Here is a 9,224-nt window from a genome sequence, read left to right as displayed (position 1 = left end):
CTGTATTCGTCTGATTGCCTCGTAGTTTAATTGTTGTTAAGATTTCTACTGGGTGTGGGGCGCACACATGTGCTTTTTTTTAAGAAGTTTTACTTCTATCACGTGTACGGTGTTGCACTCGTGCTATTAAACTAATGATATTTTCTCAAGTATTTTTGCTCAGTGGCAATTTATACGTATGTATGTAAGTATGTAAGTAGTAGCGGCACATTGGGTGAACTAAATGCATTCATACAAACATATTTATGTACAACTATAGGTAAATACCAGGTAGGTTAAGTGCGGGTGATAAACCCATGTAGCATAGTTAAATATTGTGTACATACCTGCAATTAAAATGGGGAAGAATGTTACAATTTCGGCATGTGACTGAAAAAAACTCTAAAATACACACAAATTGTGGTTTCCTAGACATGTACGAAGTGATTAGCACAGCTGCATCCTTCAAATTGTCAACTCGCGGGTTATTCCCCTATTTGCAGGGAATTTCGGTTTAAGTGGCATTCGGGGAATGGGCGATTTTTTTCGGGGAACTGGGTATGTTATTTTTATATCTTAAAGTAACCAAATTATACGGATATGTTAATCTTTAACCATTTGACCCTTTTTGGAGCGATATTTTTTCAATTTGAATAGCAATATCTCCACAACAAGAGTTTTCCCAGATATAAGCTATATACCAGATGAAAGATAAGGTTTTGGGCTAGACTTGTGGAAACTTAGAATAAAATCGACTGACCAGTTTTTGAGAAAATGCCCGAAATCTCTATTTTCAGCAGCCCGATGTTTAGTTTTCAGGCGATAACGTTATGGCGTATTTATATTATATAAACACAAAGGATAGCGTTAGATAGCTTGTTTGAAGACCCTTCTACTGATATCCACATCAATGACATTGACTGAGTAGTGCGGCCTCAGTGGTAGTTTAAAAAATTTCCTTTTTTCGAATTTCAGGCAGCAGCCACGCCCACACAGGCATACGAATTAAAACATCCTGGAACAAAGCCTTCTTAGTTTTTTGTGTACTTTAATTCCTGAAAGTTTGAAAAAAATTAAATTATGGTACGTACAGACGCCACATACATACCAAAGCATCTCGTAGTGGAGACACGAACCAAAACACATTTACCTCTATATCTTTCCAACTAGTGGCCGGAACTTAATATATAAGGTATCGTTTGAAAGGTATTGGCCTATAGAATAACAACAAATATGTTGGGTGTACCCATATGCCCCCTAAAACCGGCAAAAGCACAAAAACGTTTTTTGTTTCGCAACACTTTAGCCTAATTTTTAAGAATCCGGTTAATCGTTTACCGAGCTTGAATATATTTTCCGGACACACTCTGCAAGACCTTTCCAACGATATGTCAAACATGTCGATTGGGCGTCTGGATAAAAACTTCCAAATCTCGTGTATACATAAACGAGTCATTTCAGCATGCTACTGTTGCTATTTCGTCACCCGCGCGCACTGCCGTGCGCTGTGATTAATAAAATAACCACAGATAGAATAAATGAAATGACTAAGATTACAAATGACATATTAATAATAATAATAATAATAGATTGGCGCTTACACATATGTTAGTGTTTGGCCGAGCTTCTCCTCCGATTTGTGGCGTGCGCCTTGATGTTGTCACACAAAGCGGAGGGACCTACAGTTTTACGCCGACTCCGAATGGCGATTGTATTTTTATGAGAAGCTGTTTTTCATGGCAGAAATACACTCGGAGGTTTGCCATTGCCTGCCGAGGGACGACCGCTGTTTAGAAAAAACCTTTTTTCTATATTTTTTTGCGATGTTGCTTTGACCAGGGCTTGAACCCAGGCGTTGCGGAGTGGAAGCGCGCACTGCTTACCACTACACCACAGCGGCCGACAGATGACATATTAAAGCTACTAAAAGACTCTACAGAAATAGAAAATAGAATTATACTAAACATAAAAAATAAAAATGAAATTGTAAAAGAGGAATTGCTAAATATAGCCTATGCTATTCATTGGACTAAGGCCAATATAATAACCTCGTACATTCTAAATAACGAAGAAACAATGGTAATGGAAACTGTATTAAAAGAAGAAAAAATGCCCTACATAAATATTGATGAAGCTCTTGAATTTGCCAAAAAATTAAAATAGTCACTAATGACTACAACAAGCCAATGTCGGCCATTCCCCAACCTAACACAGTAATAGAGGATTACGAAGAAATTTTGTCGCTCCAACTGATGAAACAGTTACAGATAAACAATACGAAATATATCGAGCAACTACAAGACGGTAATTGGAAGAAAATCACCATGAAATTTTTACTAACAGGAGCGCCAATTTTGGCAATAATAATTTTGATGCTTAGGTCTTTGACTTGTCCTAAACATGCAGAAGGAACTCCACCACGACAGTTCCTCAAGATAACCATGTAGCCGAACCTAGGGTAACAACTTTGGGACTGAGCGACATTCCCAGCTCTTGGCTGTCGAACGAGGACGTTCGCAATTAAGGAGGAAGGAGTTAAAAAATTATAAGTTTAGAAATACGCGGCGGCCTAATGCGCTACACGCGCAAGACATTTCTGCTGACCACGCGTCTTCCAGACAGTGCGAACGCTAAAATATTCTGCAACCCAATATGTTACACGCGCAAGACATTTTTGCTGACTACGCATCTTGCAGACTGTAGGAGCGCTACCGACGCCGTCCGCTGCCACTTTGGGTTGCTGTGACAACGCTGCTGCCAGAAACAACTACGATATTGGTTTTCGATTTGGGTTTAGTTTAGTTGGCTGTTCTAACTCAATAAAGAAGGAGCAATTCGCTCCTAAAGTAAAACGTAACGTAGTTTTCGTTAACTTATGTACATACGTGCATTCCAACATACATATGTATGTAGGTACTCCTATGCATGCGAGCTAACGCCACCATTCATCCCTAGTGCTTACCCGCTAAGTAAGCAAGCATAGCTTCAGTGAACCCCTTAGGCATATGTGTCAAATATAGCAATGACACGTTAGCTATTAGATAGCGCACAGGCGATAGCTCCACGGTTCATTTCTAATACTTACAAGCTATGTAAACCACTGTAACTTAATTGAATCACTTAGGCAAATGTGCCAAATATATCATTGGCACATTGACAATTGAGTAGTCCACTTGCAAAGTGCGCTATGTAAAATTTTTTCGATTTTTAGTTTTTGGTGGATTACGTACCAGTACTTAAAGTAGCTTAATGTCCACTAACAACACAATACAAAATCTTTTTATAATAGATTGGCGCTTACACATATGTTAGTGTTTGGCCGAGCTTCTCCTCCGACTTGTGGCGTGCGCCTTGATGTTGTCACACAAAGCGGAGGGACCTACAGTTTTATGCCGACTCCGAACGGCGATTGTATTTTTATGAGAAGCTGTTTTTCATGGCAGAAATACACTCGGAGGTTTGCCATTGCCTGCCGAGGGACGACCGCTGTTAAGAAAAAACCTTTTTCTATATTTTTTGGGATGTTGCTTTCACCAGGGCTTGAACCCAGGTGCTGATGTGTGAAGCGCGCACTGCTTACCACTACATCTTTTTATATTCTGAAAAAAAAGCATCAAATGTTAACTCTTCTTCCAAAAGTCCCTATCATACTTATTATAAACTTTGAAAAGTATCCATCTTCCGATGAACTTAGAAAACTGCTTTAGGTCGTATAGAAAGTTAATGATATCTTATGTTATGTTATAATTTTATAAGGCACTTATTTATCCAAATTTCCAGGTAATAATAAAAAAGACTAAATTTAAATGTTACTTGTTGTCGTATACGTTTTTTCAAATTTATGGCTTTCCATTATAAAATCACATAACGCTGTTTGCAAGTGGACTACTCAATTAGGAGCGGCCATCACCTAACACCTATGGTCTGCTTTTCGTAGAATTGAGATATATGTAAAAAAATTAAAAGCACATCATCTAACACCTAGCTTTGCATTTCCTAGAATTTAAGCTTGACTTTTGTATCTAGACTTTAGTGAAGTATTGTATAAAAAGGAAAGATTAGTAAAGAAGTGAGTTCCGTTTTACTGACGTGCCAAGCAACCAGGTTGTACTTTTTCAAAACCTTCCGCGCTTCGCCGGAATATTGAGTGGTGATCCTGTCAGGAGATATAAAAAAACCTGAAAAAACAAAGTACGGCCAGTGACATCTTCCTGGACCAAAAATAAGCTCCGCGTGAAAAACCTTATGCTCAAGGGATGCGGTAGTTCAAAAACAAATAAGTATCCTTCCGAAAAAGGAGAAAAAAGAAAACCGATATAATCGTCATAAAATGATGACAACGGTTTAAGCAAAATATTATAAAATATTTTTATAATTTTGTAGTAACTGCGCAAGGAGACAAAAATTTCCGTGTTACAAATACAGAAACGCAAACAAGTATCGCGAAAAATGCGAGACAAGTAAAAACAAAAAATATATATAACACAAATCGGTAACCGCGAAAGGAGACAGAAATCTCCGCGTTACGATAACAAACAAAAAATTCGTTCTGCGTAACTGCAACAAATAAAAAATAAAAGCACTAAAAAGGTTATACGAGGATTGAACTTAAGGTGGTACGAGGATAAAAGTAAAGGTGATTCGAGGATTGAACCGAAGGTGGTACGAGGATAGAATGGAGGGATATACAAAGGCGAGAACCCGGACCTTCATCCAATCATCCGAACAAAGATCCTATGGCGGTAATATTGTGAAATTAATACATTTTGTTAAGATATATATGAATATTTAATGGGAAATAGGCCCAGTGGTTTAGGATATAAACGATTGTATTATTGTGAAAAGTGTAGGGAAAACCACAGTAGGGAAAAGTGTCCACAAAATTCAGGAACGAAATTTTTGTAAAAATATATGTATAAATAAATTGTTCATAAAGCAGTGAATCGTGTTTAAAGTTGGAAAGTTTGATAAGCAGATTTTCAGCAATGTCAATAACAAACAATAATATCAATAACGCATCCAAAATGGATATGGCATCGAGGCTAATAGGAGCCAGCACTGCCTCACTACGTAGTGAGGTGGAACAAGTTAGACGTCAGTTAGAGGCTTTGAACTGATCAAACAATGTTACTGAATATGTGACAGAAACGATTGAACCCAGTATAATTTGCGACGAAACTTTGGAAGTAATAAAGTCTCTTCCGGAATTTAAAGGAAAAATTAATAATTACATTAGTTGGCGTGAGGCGGCCAACAACTCTTTGTCATTGTATACGAGGGAAAGTAGGAAGTACTTTGCCGCTTTGACAATCTTAAGGAAAAAAATAACGCAAGAAGAAAACGACATTCTGACCAATCATGGTACAGTCCTAAACCTTGATGCGATTCTAAGTCGATTAGATTTTGCGGTCGCCGACAAAAGACAATAATAAAATAAGAGATTAGTGTCCTGAGACAAGGATCGAAATCCTTGATAGATTTCTACAACGTGGTCAATCAAGAATTTACGCTTTAGTAAATAAAACTATTATGACTCATGGCACGAGCTCTACCAATACTAGGGTACTTAATACGAAGAATAGGGAAACAGCTCTGCGTACGTTTATAACAGGTTTATACCACCCATTGAACCAAATTCTTTTTACTTTTGGACCAAGCGATTTACCCAATGCTTTGGCCAAAGCGCAGGAGTTATATTTCAACCAAATGCGTTCCAAATTCGCTTTACACATTTCAAAACACAATTATCCAATTCAGAAAAATTCTCAAAACCTTTCCCAAGGAAATCAAAGAAACCAAACTTTTCGGAATAATGTGAGGTATCCCCAAAGGAATCCTCAGGTAGCCAATTTTAATTATCAAAATTGCACGGAACCAATGGACGTAGATCCTCATTACAAATACAAAATAAGCAAACAAATTATGGAAATTCACACACAATGAGAAATAATAGGATGAACTGGCAAGATAATAATGTGCAAAAACGGGGAAATGAAAGTGCGCAAACAAGCGCCCAACCGCAACAGAAAGTGAAACGTGTTAACATAAAAAGTGAGGACCATTTTTTAGGCCAACAATAAGCTTGCCATATATTTATTTGTATGACAAAGCTATAAACAAATATTTTAAAAATTTTAGTAGAAACAGGGGCAACATCGTGCTACACCTAGATATATATAGTACCTAGATGTTTATAAAAGAATGAAAACCATTAATGGTTTTACTAAAATAAAAAATTACCATGAAATCAATTTATTCGGAGTAAAGGAAACTTTTTATGAAATTAATACTTTTGGAGTCAGACCTCCTAATAGGTTATAATCTGCTAACAAAAGTAAATGCAGTCTTGGATCTGGAAAATCAGAAAATAATTATAGACAGGGAAGGAAAAATGTATAATTTGCGGGAAAAAACTTTTAAAGTATCAGCCGAAGAAAATATCGGCAATAAAAATAAAATAAAATCTGTGGGACAACCTCGTCCTACAACGCCCGCTGATCCTACAATACCAGCAAAAAGAAGATTTTTACCAAGTTAATTATGTGGGTAATATTAAAAAAGATAATAAAGTTAACTTTATTTTGGGGCAAAAAGGTCCTGAAACGCGAGCTGAAGAATCATACCAGCATAATAAAGAAACAAAGTTAAACATTTTTAAAACTGTGGAACGGTAAAGTTCTACAACGCCAGCCGATGGTATTAAGTCTTCATTGAGAGATTTATCCATTAAGATTTAATGAATCCAGTTGCTAAATCACAACCGTCTCCATTACCACAACGATATCAATATTTTTGAAGATTTGACGAAGATTTAACTTAAATCTACTGCCTTTCGAGGTTTAATTTTATATGGTAAATCCCAAAACATTTAACGTCAAATCTCGTCAGAGGGCTAAATCTTCATTAAATCTTACAATGGAGACATAGTGTAATACCGGCAAAATAAATAAAATTCATGTTGTAGGACAAAGTCCCACAACGCCCGCTGATGGTAAATACCAGCGAAAACAAACAATAAAAAATTAGTAGTTAAAATTACTTTGGAATAAGAAAGTGTGAGGACTAAATATCCACGGAATTTATCTCACACGAACGCCGCCCCCTACACCAGCAACAACGACTACAACAGCAGTCGGGTCTACGTAACCGGAGCGACCCAGATCTATATTTGGCCAAGGACTGTCACTCCAGCAACACTCCCTAAAAACTCTTTTCGGAACTTGTATGCTGCTACAAAAAAAAAAAAACTACTACAGCAGCGTCATCAACACGGCCAGCCAACATAAGAGACCGTATCAACACTCCCTGGTAACACCATCACCGTAGGAACGCAACATGTAGCCATACGACTCAGCAAAACGAAGAGCACCAGCTATAACAGATGTGACTTGGCAACATACCAGTCAGTCAGCACGGAGCTGTGGTCCAGAACGCACAGCTGTTAGTGAGGAGTTCTTGCCTTGTACACTGTTCGCAATACAAGGCTTGGCTGTTCAAAGGTAGAGTTCCGCCGCCCCACAGTCAACCGTGAGCCTGCGTGACGGCGACGTCCGTTCGCCCAACAGTAGAGCCCCGGCGGAGTAGCGCCGGCATCGCCCCACCACCGCGCGTCAACGCGGAACTGCAGCTGTGAACGCACAGCTACTAGTGAAGGGCCCTTGACTTGTACACTGTTCGCAATACAAGGCTTGGCAGTTCAGGGGTAGAGTGCCGCCACACCTCAGTCCACCGCAAGCCCGCGCAACGTCGACGCCTGTCGCACGGAATCCGACGTCGCGTAGCAGTACAGCGCCGACACCGTCCACTAGCAGAGCGCAGACACAGTAGCGCCAACGTCGCGTAGCGCACGGAAGTAGAGCGCCGACACCGTTGCGTCAACGTCGCATAGTAGCTGAGCGCCGACGTCGTATAGTAGCAGAGCCTACGCCATCCACTAGCAGACCGCCGATGTCACACGTAAGCAGAGCGCCGACACAGCAGCGCCAACGTCGCATAGTAGCTGAGCTCCGACGTCGTATAGTAGCAGAGCGCCGACGTCACATAAGAGCAGAGCGCCAACATCGCACAGCAGCAGAACGCCAGCATAGTGGCACCGACGTCGTCCATCAGCGGAGCGCCGACAGAATAGCGTCGACGTCACCTAGCAACAGCGCGCTGGGAATTCACCGTTAGGAATTCATACACCGTTAATCGTATTATGTTCATTGAAATTAAGTAGTAACACGTTTTTAGAGGATAAGGATTAATTAAATAAAGTACTATTTGCAAAGGCCCCACAATATAAATTTATTGTAACGGACCCTGGGCACGGCGAGTATACCTCAGCATAGAAAACAGAAGCGTCGGGGCCTTCACAGAAAAACGCTTCGTTACAATTGGCGCCCGAGCAGAGACCCTGCAAATAGTACAATACGAAGAGAACATTTCGAAGCCGATAATTAAACCAACCATGACAAACCATGAACTGTGCAGTTGTCTCCTGTGCGCTTCCTAATGGCTAACGTTTCATTGACATATGTACTTGACACATATGCCTAAGTGGCTCACTGATGCTATGCTTGCTTACTTAGCGGGTAAGTACTAGGGATGAATGGCAGTGTTAACTACCCCTCTTCTAAATCTAAGCATGCTGTCTTCGAATATATAGTTGTAAGTTGATTAATTTGATTTGATAATTTTGTAAAAATTTCATCAATATATAATTTATTATTATTTTTTTATTTTATTTTTTCATTTTCAATTAACAATTTCCCATCATGTTGAGCTACCGCTATTGCTTTAAATAATTTACAAACACTTCACTTTTGGATATTTTATATATATAACTATTAAATTATTTTTTTGTACAACTTTAAATTTTGAAACATATGTAACATCTTATATTGTTACGCTAACTCGCTCCTCGCTTATTATTTATTTTATTTATGACATATCTTAAATACAAGTTCAGTGATTGTAAGTTTGTTTCTCTGTCTTAAATATGCCATTTCATTGCTTTATTATTTGTGTTATTTCCGTGATTGTTTTAAATATCTGAGAATTGGTAGTGAACTGCCTTTTATTGCTTTCTATTAAATCGTTTACCTTATTTGTTAATTGCATAAAATCGTCATGGTCAGGTGTACCTGAAATCCATTTCCAAACTGTTCCTAACTCATTAAGTCCTCTTTTTGGTCTATTGTTATCAAACTTTAATTGATTTAATAATGTTTCTATCATATGTATTTCGAAATCCATTCTTGTGT

The sequence above is a fragment of the Rhagoletis pomonella genome, unplaced genomic scaffold (assembly GCF_013731165.1).
Source record: "Rhagoletis pomonella isolate Grant_MI unplaced genomic scaffold, Rhpom_1.0 Rhpom_scaffold_00003, whole genome shotgun sequence".
NCBI classification, from domain to species: Eukaryota; Metazoa; Arthropoda; class Insecta; order Diptera; family Tephritidae; genus Rhagoletis; species Rhagoletis pomonella.
This window is presented reverse-complemented; position numbering follows the sequence as displayed.